This window comes from Schistocerca gregaria, chromosome 6 (assembly GCF_023897955.1).
Source record: "Schistocerca gregaria isolate iqSchGreg1 chromosome 6, iqSchGreg1.2, whole genome shotgun sequence".
NCBI classification, from domain to species: Eukaryota; Metazoa; Arthropoda; class Insecta; order Orthoptera; family Acrididae; genus Schistocerca; species Schistocerca gregaria.
Window position 1 is genome coordinate 333975846 of NC_064925.1, and position 16647 is coordinate 333992492.

The window sequence follows — 16647 nt, forward strand, 5'->3', positions numbered from 1 at the left end:
TAACTGCTGGCCACTGAACTTGCCGCGTACGTCTGTGCTCTGTATGCTGACCTCTTATTGTCTAAAAGAGAAAGAAATGCACACAACATTGTATTTACAATTTACTGCATATTGTACCGTTTCAGTAGTACATGTATTTTTATGACATGATTAATTTCTATCGAAAATGGTTATCTTCTGGTCTGTGGTTGCATAAATGAGTTACGAACCGCGTTTTTAAGTAGGTATTATTTTGAAATAAAACTAAAACGAAGAGATTTTCTTTCGTTCACCATATTAGATGTACTTATGTTCAGGGGGCCGAATGCCACTAAAAAAAGGGCAGATGAACTGTGTCATTCATGATTTAAATAACGAAAACTGCACCAATCACTTATTTTTTCGTGCCTAGCACAACGCGTTTCGAGAATTTATTCTTATTTTCAAGTGCATTTGCGAATTTGTTTACCTGAATATGTTTGGTGATGCTTGCATGTGTGATTATCTGCCTTTCTTACACCTTTTCGAAGTTAGACTGCAATCGGAAAATAGAAAAACGAATTTTTGATGGCTTTTAAATGCTAATGTTAAAAATAGTATTTTTGTTTTTTTACTTCCAGGTATTGTGCCTCCTCCATCATACGGAATAACATACACATGCAAGTTATCACCTTCAAAAACATGCTGCAAAGATATTATCACATTATGGCTTCACAAAGAATTTGTACACAGAGTTGTTAGTGATTTGGATTATATATAAGGCGGTATACAATAAAAATGATTTTTTACCACTATTGACTACGTACATTATCAAATATAATTTTTTTCCTTATGAGAAAATGTACATATTTATGAGAATTGTCACAGTTATCAGATGCAGGAGAAGCATTTGGAGAAATTAACTGGTCTAGCTCGTCTTTGAGAATTTTTCCTCCTTGCCTTTTGTGGGGCACAAAAATTTCAAGGTTCTCCATTAAATCGGTGGAGTATCTTAAGCTATTCCTTTATGTTTTCGAATAGGCCGGCAGTGTTTTTTACGTGCGATGCTATCGCAGATTTTGTAAATTGGTTATATGTGTAGCAGTTGATCTATTCAGTGTACCTAATTTGAAAATTTCCTGCCAGTTTGTCCTACGTAGTAGCTTGAACCAGTTCGACATATTACTTCGTATATACCCGAGTCCGAGAATTTATCTTTTTTGTTGTTTAAGGTGTGGACCAGTTTTTTGGTAGTTTGTTGTTTGTCGGGAAAGCTACTCTCACTTTATGTGATCGAAGTAGGTGTGCTATTTTTTGAGAAATGTTACCTACGTGAGGTATGCTAGCCATACATTTGATTGCATTAATGGTTCCTTCTAAAGACCCACGAATTTATTTCTTTGTTGTTTGTCTCTACAGACTGTCTGTCATTGACCTGGGGAAGTCATGGACGCTGCAATTTGCTTAATAATCTCTAATTTTTTCTCTCTGTCCTGTTGGTTCGTCGCGATTTTGTTTGCTCTGTGTACCATCGCTCTGCATGCAACTTTCGTGTGTAGATCTAGGTGACATGGTGAGGAAGGGATTGCGTTGCTTGGGGTTCTTTTTTCTGTATAGTTTGAAATTGTGCCTCTTCGTATTGTCTTCTATGCAAAAATCTAGAACATTAACGCTGTTGGTTTTTGTGCACAATGTTATTTAAGTTTGTGATGTTATCGATATCTTTGGTGTCATCTTTCAGTAAAATTAAGATATTATTTAGAAATCTTTTGCAGTGTATTGTGTTTTTAAGCAGGGTTCCTGGCTGCTGAATATTTTCTGTTCTAGTTGGGTTATGAAAATGTTTGATATCGTGCCAGTTATGAATAAGCCCATGGATAGCTCATTTGGTTGTTGATAAATGTTACCATTGAAAGCAAAGTAGTTTTAGTTGAGGATCATTTCTAGCAATTCTATAAATTCAGTAATTTCAGCTTGTGACCACTTTTAGTGCTTTAGTAAGTTATTTTTTATTACTGTAATGCCTTCTTTAACAGGGATATTGGAACATAGGTTTTTGATATATAAAATGTGTACCATCTGGCTAGTGTACTTCTTTTATTTCAGTGATTAGTGTGGTATTGTTTTCTACACTGTGTGAGAAATAAGTTTCTAATAACTGACTGAGCTTGTGAGGTACATTGTATACACAGCTGTTCATACTCAACCTTACAGGACATCCTTCCTTGTGTACACTAGGTTGAGATCTTAGTAGGGGTACTTCAGGGTTCATGCAGGTGATGTGTTTCTTTTCATATTCTTGCAGTGAGAAGTGGGTTTTCTTTAAATGTCCTTTGATTTTGTAATGGAATTGTTTTGCTGGGTCTCTATTAAGCTGTACTGTATTATTTTCTGTGAAGAATTTAAGAGTTTTCTCAATGAAATCACTTTCTTTCATAATGACCATTATGTGGCTTTTATCAGATTTTAAGGTTGTGCCTGATTTCTTCTAGTTTTTTTGTTTATATTGCTTTCTGTTTTTGAATCATTTTGTATGTATCTGTGGTTATCTTTATACTTCACTAGTTACTTTTCAAGGAGTTTGTTTAGTTTTTCTTCTGCATTCCTCGTTGCCACTATGAACTGTTTCAGAGCGTTGAGTGACAGGTTTCTTTTGCATTACATTTTAAACCTAGGTTTAGCAGGTCAAACTCTCTTTCATCAAGTACTATGTCTGTGCTGTTCACTACTCGGCTGTAGAATGTGTGTGTGTGTGTTTTTGACAGTGTTCTCTTCTTCACTACTCTGATATTGTTTACCTTTTAGGTTGTTCAGTATCTTAATATGTGTGTTACAGATCTTAAGGTACTCCTTACAAAATATGTCATGAATTTTCTCCCAAACAATGCTCCATATATTTTCGTCCTTGCTGTTTGCTATTTGTAAACGTATGTTTAAAAGTTGTCAGTTTAGAGTGTATTTCTTCTTGCAGAAAAGTTTTATTTCTGTATTTAGCCACATTGCTTCTGTTTTCCGCTTTACAGTCTTTGTGCAGTGACTTCTGTATCCCATTTTAACATTAGTGTAGTTAGAAATCAGACGTAAGTGCCGACACTCTTTGTTGAATTTTATATGTGCAGTCTTTTTGAAAACTTTAATTTGCACTCTTTCAACTTGTATATGACTTTCATTGGCTAGCTGGGCTCTGACAACTTAATGTCATTTATCGTATTAGATGTTTTGCGGTAGCCTGCAACGGTGTCATTCATAGTGTAAATAACTAAAACTGCACCAGTTATTTATTTTTTCCTGCTTAGCAAAACTCGATTATTCCCATTTTCAAGTGGATTTGTTTACCTGAATACGATTGATGACGTTTGCATATGTGACTTTCTACTCCTCTTGCGTCTTTTCGAAGTTAGACTGCAATCGGGTAATAGGACGAAACGAATTTTTGAGGGTTTTAAAATGCTAATGTAAAAAATGGTATTTCATGTTCGTTTACTTACAGCTTCATTGTACCGAATAGCACACATATGAAAATCATCACTTACATTGTTTGCCGGCCGCGGTGGTCTCGCGGTTCTAGGCGCGCAGTCCGGAACCGTGTGATTGCTACGGTCGCAGGTTCAATCCTGCCTCGGGCATGGATGTGTGTGATGTCCTTAGGTTAGTTAGGTTTAAGTAGTTCTAAGTTCTAGGGGACTAATGACCACAGCAGTTGAGTCCCATAGTGCTCAGAGCCATTTGAACCATTTGAACTTACATTGTTTGTTTACAAAACATGCTGCAAGCATATGATGACACTATGAATTCAAAGAGTTTATGCACTGTCACAGTGGTTTGGATTATATTATGTGCGTATACACTGAAGCGCCAAATAAACTGCTATAGGCATGCGTATTCAAATACAGAGATATGTAAACAGGCAGAATACGGCGCTGCGGTTAGCAGTGCCTACACATTGAGTCAAGAGACTATTCGTCTAGCTGCATATCTTTTAGAAAACAAAGTTTGTGCAACACGAAAAGAAATGTATACAAAATCTAGAGCATTTGTTTACCTGAATGTAAGAAGTACCTCGGTAAGTCAATTTTGTTGAAAAAGAAGGAAAGAAATACATCCAGATCGACAGCAAGGATAACAAAATAGAAAATGTAATACAAGAGCTAGTTCATAAAGTATTCGTCCACCATGTGAAGGTGTCGAAATTCTGCGCGCAGTGATTAATCCATAACGCTGACCCACGGCACACAATAGAGTCAACCGTGCGCGGCTCCCCTATATCGCCTATTGTGGTTCTGAATGGCGCCAATACTGTGCAATTAGCGCCATGGGCCGTAAGGGTAGTGAGACGACGCTGATCGAAAGGAAACTTATTCTGCGCTTACATAATGAGTGCAAATCATCTTACGAGATTGCTAAAGTAGTCGGTAGACCTAGATCGACGGTTCAGTTGATAATAGAGCACTTTTGTGCAACAAAATCTGTAAGTAACCAACCATGTACCGGACCCTCTCACACTTACCTGATGCAGACGTGAGATTTATCACGAGGGAAATGGAAGAAGAAACCTAAAATTAGCGCTCCTAAGTTGGCTGGTGAGTTAGAGTCCAGGGGACAGAAGGTATGTGCCAACACAGTCAGAAATACCTTCAAATTGTATTGGTATCACGGCCGGGTAGCGCGCAAGAAATTTTGGGTCAGTGAACAGAATCAAAAGAAACGTCTTTATTTTGCGATGGAACATAAATTCAAAAAGGAAGACTTCTGCAATAGAATAATATTTTCTAATGAGAGTAAATATAACTTATTCGGCTCGGATGGGAGGCGAATGATGTGTCGTAAGAAGAATGCGGAGTTGCTGCCACGCAAGCTTGTGCCAACGGTTAAACACAGTGGTGGCTCCCTGATGGTGTGGAGCTACAAGTGTTGGAAAGTTACATTTCATAGAAGGTAAAATGGATCACCATATGTATATCAACATTTTAAAGGACAACATGAATCCTAGCGCCGAAAAATTAGATCTGCAAGGACATTACATTTTTCAACAAGATAACAACCCAAAGCATACGGCACTAAATACAAGGTTGTGGCTCCTGTACAAGACCCCAAAACAACACCGCTGCTGAGAGCCCAGATATTAACAATATTGAACACCTAGGGAAAGTACTGGAGAAGACACATTTCTAACACGAGAGACCTAAAAGAAATATTTCAAGATGAATAGGACAAAATTCCAGCCTCTCTGACGGCAAACTTGGTCAAGTTTATGCCCAGACGACTACAAACAGCAAAGGGAAACCACACTAAATATTGATTTTTGTAATTGAAATCATGTTTTCAGATTGTAAATTAAAAACAATATGAGTGGACGAATACTTTTTGAAGTAGCTCTTGAATAAATTCTCCATTTTGTCAAATTTGTTATCGGTATGGATGTATTTATTTCCTAGTCCATCAATAAAAATGACCTACCAAGGTTCGTTGCATATGACTGGATGTTTACATTTTATGTTCCCTTCCTTTCACGTGACATATACTTACTTTCTTAAAAAAATTACAAGTAGACAAATACTTTTTGGACTCACCGTATAAGACAACAAGTGTCTGGCGCAGTTGTTAGATCGGTTACTGCTGCTACAATGCCAGGTTATCACGATTTAAGTGAGTTTGTGAATGGTGTTATAGTCGGCGCACGGGCAATGGGACGCAGCATCTCCGAGGTAGAGATGAAGTGGGGATTTTCCTATACCATCATTTCGTGTGTGTACTGTGAATATAAGGAATCCGGTAAAACATCGAATCTCCGACATCGCTGCGGACACAAAAAGATTCTGCAAGAGCGGGACCAACTACGACTGAAGAGAATCGTTCAACGTGACAGAAGTGTAACCCTAGCGCAGATTGCTGCAGATTTCAATGCTGGGCCATCAACAAGCGTCAGCATCGAGCATGAGTGTAACTTTCGGTAATTTAAACGTTCTGTAACAACTGCATAAAACTAGTTGACAGTTCACTGTTCATTCGAATGACCATCTTCAAAAGCTCTCACTTATTCCCGTACCATCTCATCGCTCATAGCGTTTTGTCCACACACTTCACTAGTCTAACGATAATTCCAGCCGCTTTCGCGCTTATAGCACTAAGGAAACGAATCCCAGCGCGTATTTCACAGTCGGCGGGATTCTCAGTCGGAGGAGACATTTCAAATGCAAACAAACGTAGAAACGCCAAATGACTGTTTAATGGCGTCTGTGGCTTGCCAACAGAGTGCGGTCGGTATACGGCGTAGGCCAAATGCCGACTGCGGCGCTGCAGCAGTTGAATTTCATAACGGAACTTCAAAAGCACGCCTCGTCCTAGTGATGGCGTTTCGTCGTGTTTTGACTCTTACGTCTTTTCACAACGATACACAGTTTGTTAAACTGTAAATAACAGACATATTAAGCACCTCAACACTTTGTCTACTGTTCTGGAAAGGCACAGGGGCTAAAACAAGACAAAACATATACTGTATTCGCACATCGTGAATTACTTCGAAGAAAACAGTCTATTGACACACAGTCAACACGGATTTAGAAAGTATCTTTGCTGTGGAACACAACTGGCTCTTTAAACACACGAAGTGTAGAGAGCTATTGACAAGGGATTTCATATTGATTTCGTATTTCTAGATTTCCGAAAGGCTTTTGATACTGTATCATACAACCGGCTTAAAGTGATATTGCGTGCTTATGGAATATCGTTTCAGTTATGTGACCGAATCGGTGATTTCCTGTCAGAGAGGTCACAGTTCGTAGTAACTGACGGTAAGTCATCGAGTAAATCAAAAGTGATTTCTGGCGTTCCCCAAGGTAGTGTTATAGGCCCTTTGCTGTTCCTTATCTATATGAACTATTTGGGAGACAATATGAGCAGCCGTCTTAGGTTGTTTGCCTAGGATGCCGTCTTTTATCTTCTAGTAAACTCATCAGAAGGTCAGAAAGATTTGCAAAACGATTTAGAAAAGATATATGAATTGTGCGAAATCGGCAGTTGACCCTAAACAGTGAAAAGTGTGAGGTCATCCATATGAGTGTTAAAAGGAATCCATTAAATTTCGGTTACATCATAAATTAGTCAAATCTGAAGGCAAAATTCAACTAAATACCTAGGAATTATAATTAAGAACTAAAATTCAAAAGAACATATAGAAAATGTTGTGGGGAAGGTGAACCAAAGGCTACGATTTATTGGCAGAACGCTTAGAAGATGCAACTGTTCTACTAAAGAGACTGCTTACACGACACTTGTCAGTCTTCTTTTGGCGTACTGCTGGCGATGTGGGATCCTAAACAAACAGGATTAACGGAGTACATCGATAAAGTTCAAAGAAGAGCAGCACGTTATGTATTATCGAGAATCAGGACAGTGAGTTTAACTGACATGATGCAGGATTTGAGGTGGACATCATAAAAAGGCCTTTTTCGTTGCGGCGCAAACTTCAAACTCTTGGTTTCCCTCCGGCATGCGAAAATATTTTGTTGACACCGTCCAACATAGGGAGATACGGCCATTATAATACACTCCTGCAAATGCAAAAAAGAACACATTGACACCGGTGTGTCAGACCCACCGTACTTGCTCCGGACACTGCGAGAGGGCTGTACAAAAATGATCACACGCACGGCACAGCGGACACACCAGGAACCGCGGTGCTGGCCGTCGAATGGCGCTAGCTGCGCAGCGTTTGTGCACCACCGCCGTCAGTGTCAGCCAGTTTGCCGTGGCATACGGAGCTCCAACACTGGTAGCATGCCGCGACAGCGTGGACGTGAACCGTATGTGCAGTTGACGGACTTTGAGCGAGGACGTATAGTGGGCATGCGGGAGGCCGGGTGGACGTACCGCCGAATTGCTCAACACGTGGGGCGTGAGGTCTCCACAGTACATCGATGTTGTCGCCAGTGGTCGGCGGAAGGTGCACGTGCCCGTCGACCTGGGACCGGACCGCAGCGACGCACGGATGCACGCCAAGACCGTAGGATCCTACGCAGTGCCGTAGGGGACCGCACCGCCACTTTCCAGCAAATTAGGGACACTGTTGCTCCTGGGGTATCAGCGAGGACCATTCGCAACCGTCTCCATGAAGCTGGGCTATGGTCCCGCACACCGTTAGGCCGTCTTCCGCTCACGCCCCAACATCGTGCAGCCCGCCTCCAGTGGTGTCGCGACAGGCGTGAATGGAGGGACGAATGGAGACCTGTCATCTTCAGCGATGAGTCGCTTCTGCCTTGGTGCCAATGATTGTCGTATGCGTGTTTGGCGCCGTGCAGGTGAGCGCCACAATCAGGACTGCATACGACCGAGGCACACAGGGCCAACACCCGGCATCATGGTGTGGGGAGCGATCTCCTACACTGGCCGTACACCTCTGGTGATCGTCGAGGGGACACTGAATAGTGCACGGTACATCCAAACCGTCATCGAACCCATCGTTCTACCATTCCTAGACCGGCAAGGGAACTTGCTGTTCCAACAGGACAATGCACGTCCGCATGTATCCCGTGCCACCCAACGTGCTCTAGAAGGTGTAAGTCAACTACCCTGGCCAGCAAGATCTCCGGATCTGTCCCCCATTGAGCATGTTTGGAACTGGATGAAGCGTCGTCTCACGCGGTCTGCACGTCCAGCACGAACGCTGGTCCAACTGAGGCGCCAGGTGGAAATGGCATGGCAAGCCGTTCCACAGGACTACATCCAGCATCTCTACGATCGTCTCCATGGGAGAATAGCAGCGTGCATTGCTGCGAAAGGTGGATATACACTGTACTAGTGCCGACATTGTGCATGCTCTGTTGCCTGTGTCTATGTGCCTGTGGTTCTGTCAGTGTGATCATGTGATGTATCTGACCCCAGGAATGTGTCAATAAAGTTTCCCCTTCCTGGGACAATGAATCCACGGTGTTCTTATTTCAATTTCCAGGAGTGTATAATAACAGAAAAATTTGGAATGATGAAACACTGCCCGAAGATTGGAAAACGGTCCTGATCCATCCCTTGCACAAGAAAGGCAGCATGAAAGACATTAACAAGTACCGAGGAATATCCCTGCTATGGGTAAGCTATAAAATTCTCTCACTCGCCATTCTGGAGCGTTTTGGAGCCCAGATGCAATCCATAAAAGAGGCACGATTTTGTGGTCACCTCAAACGAATGGATGGAAATACGTTAACAAAAAATATATTTCTCTTTTTTTGATTCAAAATCAAAAACTACGATGCCATGGTTTAAAAACACCAAAAAAGAACTCCAGATGCTACATATCAAACCAGAAGATGCTTTTGGCAGAGTTATTTTCCGAAAGAAGACAGTGACAAACGGAATAACCGAGACGAGCAACCGAAAAGAAGACAAGGTATCCTTTAGATAGAAGAGGGAAAGCAGGCCCACTTAGAACGAATGAGGGAAATTGCGTTCAGAAAACAACCAGGGTCAGTGCTAAGTGCCACAAGACTTAATGTGGTTCTAGGTGGCCCCAACGAATCATCAGATAAATAAATGATAAAATATGGGAAATCAGAGCTCGTTGTTCGAGAGTGGAATAACGTAGAATTATTGTGGAGGTGGTTCGATTAACCGTCTGCCAGGCTCTTAAGTGTGATTTGCAGAATAGAATTAAAAATCCTTGAGTAACGAATTGTAGTTTACAGTCTTCATTTGGCATCTACATACCGATACAGGTTAACTGCCTAAAGGCGCAGGCGGTGGGGTAGCAGAACGAAGGGCCATCCACTTGTACAAGTATGTGCACATACCTCTTCCATTTTAAACGTTACACAACGCTGGACATTATAATGTTTTTTGATAGCCACGTGACATGATAAGTGGCGCTAAGTACTCAAATATTCTTATGTGATATGAGCCGTAGTAAAAATTGCTGTTTTGAAGAGCGAGCCGCAGCGAGTAGTGTGAAGCAGTCGCCCTCCGTTTCTGGCGGTGGCGCCGCTGTGGCAGTCGCAGCTTTGGTGTCTCCCTCTGGTGGGACAGGGGAAAGGTTGCCTGTTGACGTGCATTTAAGGGGCGCTATGAGCCCGCCAGAGTTCTCCCCCATGCTTCCCCTACCCCCATTCCTCTGCTCCTACTCCCGTCTCCTCTGCCATTGGCATCTTTGCTCTCCCCTCTCCCACCCCCTCCCCCTTCTACCCCTCTTGGCAGGTCCCCGGACTCGTACACGCTACGTGGACATTCGCGCGCCGGAGATCGTCGCCATCAGTTTCTCGTGTGTGTGCCGTCGTGTTTGTGTTAGTGTCCGACGTCACGCTCCAACGTTCACATGTGCCATCGAACTCATCAGTGTTTGTGCGTCGTGTCGACAGTTTTAGTGGCTTTTCGTCTAGTGTGAACGGCTTCATATTTTTTATGTTCTGTAACTACTGTTTTTTAGCCGCCTTTGTTCAACCTCTTATGTGTCTTCTATATGTATTATAATTGTTAACTCTGAGGCAAAAGAGTGGCGTAAGGTGCTGCTGCCAGCCTACCTGTTGTTGTACAGGTATAAAAATAACAATAAAGGAATAAAAAATCCTCGCCAGTGACTGAGTCATGGTCAGTCTCTCGTCCACAGCTTGCTAGTCTGTCTCTCGTCCGCAGTTGTTAGGCAGTTAGCGTCTGTCTGTCGTTTGAAGTGCTAGTATGTCTGTCGTTTGGATCAACCTTTAAAACAGGCAAAATGAGAGTCTTTCCACTCCGCCAGTAAGAGAACTCAGCGAGTGGTCGCCTGGTCAGGGCTTAGTTCCTGCATCTGAGTCTGCGTGTTAGGCCGCCAGTCCGCTCGAGTTTGCTTAGGCAATGGTCATTGGCGGTTGGATCGATCGGTTGGTCAGTCGAGGACTGAGACTTGTCCGTCTTCAGCGTCGGCGCATGTGAGGTCGCCACGTCCAGTGGGCCGCGGCGTATAGCGAGGGGCAACAGGAGTCAACCCACGACATCGGTCTGGCCGGTGCGAGCTGCGACGTCGTGAGACGGGAGATCGGCGCGCCTTCTGCGTCCATTGAAACAGCTGGCAGCGGACGGTTCGGGAGAGCGATATGGGGGTGCTGCGCCAGGTCTTCTCGAGAAATCGTAGTTTATTAGAAGTTAAGTGATTGCTGTTTGATTCACTCTTGATAAATTCTACTTGTTTTCTTGGTGAGGTCACCAGCTGTTTTGCTTTGGGGTCGTCCCACCATTCCTTCTGCGTTTGCCCACCCGCAGGAAGGTGGTTGGTTATAAATTGGGTGGTCCGTTTTCCCCTTTGTGGAGTAGGGGCGGGTTAGAGCAACCTGTGGTTCGGGTTGTTCGGTAATCTCCCTATCAATCTACTGTACGTTAGTAGCTGCCTCTGTCATGTTTGTCGGATTTGGTGTGTTATCGAATTTATTGCTTGTAGTGTAATGGCCTAATACCTGAAACACGTTTTGATCTTTGGGAACTTTGATATTATTGCCTATGATCTTATGAGCCGGTATCTGTGTTCTGTAGAGCATCTTAACTATCGTTTGGCCAACCTTGTAGAATTTTATATAAGATTGCATTTCGTGGGCTTTTATTTAAATGATCATTTTAGTATATAAAGTTGCCACCCTTTCACCGTAAGACTTTTCTTAGCAGTTAAAATCAAGTTGCACCTTTGGTGGCAAGGTTAATATTTTTATTGTTAGTGTTTTGTACCATTTCCATCCCTCCTATGGGGGGTGCATAGTTCCTGTGCTTTTGTAAATTGTTAGAACTCTTAGTTTAAAGTAATATAGTGTGTTGTAGATTTGCACCAGTGTAGTCTTTCAGAGTCTGTTGTGAGCAGTCGTAACTACAGTCACGTCAAAAGGGAACGGCAATGTTCTTTGCTCGAAAGCTCATACAGTGAAGACTTGTTTCTTTCTGCCTCTGAATAAATTGTAACTTTGATATTTAGAGGGTGCTTTCTGATTATAATTTTAAATTTGTTTCTTTTAAAAAATGCTTTTAGACGCTATTAAAGTGAGTAAAATTCCCATTTGTTAAAAAGAATTTGGTTATGATTTCGTCAGTTACTCCATGGCAACTACTTCCATGCTTACATATTGTGATTAAATGTGTTAATGTTCTTGATGAATCGCTAGTAAACAAAATAAATTCTTAAGAGTATTCTTTGAAAAGAAATCACGGTTCATGGTATATAAGGTAGCACTACATACTGAAATATTCTTATGCACTGCCGGAGTAGCCTGCAAGCAGCGGCTGATGAGAGCACTACTGTAATTAAAAAACGTACGCATCTGAAGACTGGCACGATAGCACAAAACCAATAATGAAGTAATGATATCAAAATAAAGTTATTAGCTTGGAATCCATATGATCCCGTTGTATGCAGCGATCGTTGAATATAGAGAATGGAGGAAACAAGAACAATGGATCATGAAATCCGTCGTTTTATTACGGCGGATCTGGATTTCAGAGTCATCTTTAGTGAATATGACAACAGCTGACATATGTCCAAGTGTGACTTAATAAAGAATATTGGTTGATGCAAACAGCAGTCTAACACGAACGAATATTAGACTCTTGTTTATTTTACATCAACCAGAGCTGTTTACAATGTGATACTTTGACTAATGTCACTTGTTATATGTACTGAAGATGACTATGTACTGATTGTAATAGAAATCTGCTGTAATAAAACGACAGATTTCGTGATCTTCTTTTCTCCATTATCCAAACGAAGCTTTCTAAAACTATTTGCAGCTGGTTGCTTTCTTCACCAACGATAAATTACAAATGTCTTAGCACAGTAGTTTTCCCCGCGAGCCTCACGCTTTGTGTGTGTGTGTGTGTGTGTGTGTGTGTGTGTGTCTGTGTGTGTGTGTGTGTGCGCGCTGGGGAGTGGGAGTTGGGTGCGGGGGCAGTGAGGTGTCGGTTGTTATTGTCCAGGAAGGAAAGTGGACATTAGAATCACTCATAAACCTCATGAGGTGTAGTGCCGTATACCGATCCTGCCTTGGAGGTGGTTAAGTGGGAGACGTGTCTCAGAGCTGGATAGTGACAGATGGTGACGCGAGACTGGATGGGCACGTAGTTTATGTATCAGCCGATAGAGGACAATATTGGATAGGAGACCGATTTAGTTTCGATTGTGCCCACTAGAGTGCACTAAAGTAAGAGAATTTTTTTCATAAACTGTTCTAGTATTTTCATAAAGTGTTATTATGTCTTTTTGTGTATGTAACATATTATAAATGTGTTTTAGCAGCATGAATGAAGCATGAGTGTGGTTTAAGTTTACTATAAGATGATTGTTTAACGAGTTATGTAGTGGGATTTAGTGTGGGAACATTTCGAAGAAGTATGGATGTGGACAAAGGGGATTTTTGTAGAATAGATTTGTAATGTAAGTTTATGGTAAAGGGAAAGTTAATACAGGTATAAATAACAATAGTAAATAAATTTATGCATAAAAAAAACTTCAGCATATTAGATAATAACGTCGGTAAAAAGTGCAGTCTTTAGGTTTAGTATTTTACGATTGGTTATTGATGAAAAGCACGGACTGACGCGGGAGAATGTTGTTTTGCTATTGGCTGTTGAGTAAACTGACCAATGGTAAAGCAATATTCTTCGCACGCCTTTTCTCTGCTAGTGGAGAAGACTTAGAGTAGTGATGGGCTAAACTGCGATTTTCCAGTATCAGTGATTTCTGTGAATGCTACTTTTCAGTATCTGTTATTCTTAACTGTGATTTGTCGCAGTTAGGAGTCGCAGTTAAGGAAAGTTGGTCGTGTATTCCTCCGCCACTGCTATTTCTGCGATTACTGTTACTTCCATGATTTCTGTGACTTCTGCTACTTCTGTGATTTCTGCTACTTCTGCGATTTCTGTGACTCCTGCGATTTTTGCGACTTACCACGGTATGATAAAGTTACATCTGCCCACACAGAAAATTGCATCTCAACAAACCTGTCATTGGTAAGTACGTTTTACGTTTGTTCTTCTGTTGGCTTTAATTATGTATTAAAGAAACAACTGTGAAAATATTAATAGTGTAATTAATATGTAAGTAGCCATACAGTAGCGTAATAGTTCGTGTTTAGAAAATGAATTCTAACATTTTGTTATGTTCACAGGTACCCGAACTACATTTCAGTCACTCAGTAAATTGATAACTCAAAATATCATTGTCAACAGATCTGGAGAAATTGCCACTGCGTCTTTAGACCGTTTTCGTCAGACGAGAGGTTAGTTTCTAAGTGTTTCGATGGACTTAATTACTTCAGTGAGATCGTTCTTGCAAATGTGAAATATACCCCATTGAGTGGCTTTCATTACAGCAAATATTAGCAACCTACTCTGTCAATTATATTGCTCGTAATTAGTGACAGTAAAAATTGTTTAATAATCCTTGTTATTTTGCAGACACAGTTCTGACTCTTGATTACTGGTTGATGTACGTATCTATCCGCATCAAGGCTGTTGAGAGAGACTCGTGAAGATTCAAGACAGCTCTTAGAGGATTTGCAGTTTAAAAGTGACATAATTGTGAAATAAGTGTGCAGATGAGTGATTAAGCTGTGTTTTATTGAAGTTATGTGACTTGAAAGGAATAATAAACGTTAAATACAGTGAGCGAATAATGAAAATCTCATTTTCCACATGTTTAAGCCGTCCTATACCCGTAATTTTCCGTCACTTATTTACTGGTAAACACTAGTTGGAGAGCGACACGCCGCCCCCCCCCCCTCCTTTTCCACAATCTTGGTGTGACACTGACCTGTAACATAGTTCAAAGTCTACAATATGCATTTTGAGGTTGTTGATATGAAAGTGGGAAGTACAGATCTTCAGTTAAATCAGGAATAGCTTAAGTGCAGTACTTGAAAGTAACACAGGAAAAGCTTACTTATGTAGGTGGTAGTAGTGTCGGCAAAAAGTTCGTATGTGTGAAGTTGCCATGTAGAAGACCAGGTGTAAAACTTTTATCCCGAGTCTTGAACTGTGTCGGAATAAAAGTGAGGCAATAATGCTGTTTTCATTTCACTACACTTATACAGATGTCTGAGTTCTGCTATGTTAACATTGCAAAGTCCTGTAGGCATGTGGAGTATTAACCAAAACTGTCATATTGTAAGCAGAATCACATTTGTTACGTTACTTGATATTTTCAGGAGAAAAAGGCAATGTTGCTTCTTACTACTATAATACATTCAGAGTCACAGCTGTGTTTGACCAACCATAACTGATGCTGAATGTGCATGTCGTCATATAATGTGAAGGGCTTATTTCAATAGTGGTACAAGTCCATTACCTCCACTTTTCTGTATATAATGCTTCTGAAATTAAAAATCCAAACAAACATTAATAAAGGTTCATTTTTAGCAAGAAGCCATATGCTTGAATATTTCTGGTATCTCAACTGCAGATTTTTCAGCGCTCATTTAACTTTATGACTCCGTATCTCAAAATGAACAAAAATGGACTTTTACCACTAATGAAATAAGTCCTTCATATGCACACACAGCACACCGATCTCGTGAGGCACAAGCCTCTCATAATGAAGTACGTACATCGTTCAACAGATGGCACTAAGAAAAGAATGTTAACTGCCCTTTTTAGTTGCTACTTGCGACTCTTAGTTGCGATTTGTCACGGAAATCGCAGTTTGACTCCGTATCGAATAGCATAGTATGAGCTTTGCTCAACAGATGGCACTGCTAACTGCGCTTTTTAGTAGCTACTTGCGACTCTTAGTTGCGACTTGTCACGGAAATCGCAGTTAGACTCGATAGAGTGTCGCAGAGATGAACGTAGTACGAACTTTGGCCAACAGATGGCACTGTTAACTGTGCTTTTTAGTTACTACTTGCGACTTCTAGCCGCGACTTGTCACTGAAATCGCAGAAACCAGTACGGAATTCGGCCAACAGATGGCTCACGGCGTTGAATGTGAAATGGTACTTGCGACTGCTATCTGTGACTGAAATCGCAGTTAGATTTTGTAAAGTTGTTATTGTGATATCAGTGACTTTTCAATCACTGTGATTTTCAACAGATACGCGATTTCCTTGCCACCACTAACTTAGAGTGTTCTAGAGAGGAGTCGGAGCCTAGCCATGAAACAGTTCGGGCGTGTGTAGAAGTAGTTCCGATGGAAATGATAAGTTCACGGATCTAGCAATGTTTCATACATAAAAAAGTGTTGTAAAGTGATGGCATAATTATTCCGATGGGTGTGTAGAAATTTTGGAATTTTTAAGTGGATTTTGTGACGAGAAAAGACATAAATTCCGCGTGGCGTATTGAGCACGTCGGTGGCTAAAAACTGTGACTGCATTAGGTACCGACAGAATTAATATTTGGCGAGCATTCTGAACCAGAAACAATACATATTTTCGTAGCTATTACGTTTTCGGAAATGCAACACCATAAACTTGTTAACGTGAGTGAAAGGGATAGTGAGTGAGTGCGTTAAAACTAGCACGGGCTTAGCAGTGATACTTTTTCTCCTTAGTTTCAGAGTATATTAATTAAGGAAAAACTGCAGCCTGGTTCACGTCGAAGTACAGTAGGTTTCACTAGGCTTCCCTACTAATGATCTGCTGAGACAATGTTCACTGGTAGATGAAGGTTCGTCGAAAAGGGACGGAAAGAACTGCGCCGCCGCACCCAGCACGTAATTTTTCTTAAATCATTCGTAAAATGCCTATGGCAATTGAAACA

General features: G+C 41.3%; 1 long non-coding RNA gene across 1 annotated transcript; it reads left to right on the plus strand.

Annotated features, from left to right (window-relative positions):
* The first annotated feature begins 12856 nt into the window (after positions 1-12856).
* Positions 12857-14529, plus strand: LOC126279141 (uncharacterized). Its single transcript, XR_007550792.1, has 3 exons — positions 12857-13899; positions 14058-14168; positions 14347-14529. It is a non-coding gene; the product is annotated as an uncharacterized LOC126279141 (long non-coding RNA).
* The last annotated feature ends 2118 nt before the right edge of the window (positions 14530-16647 follow it).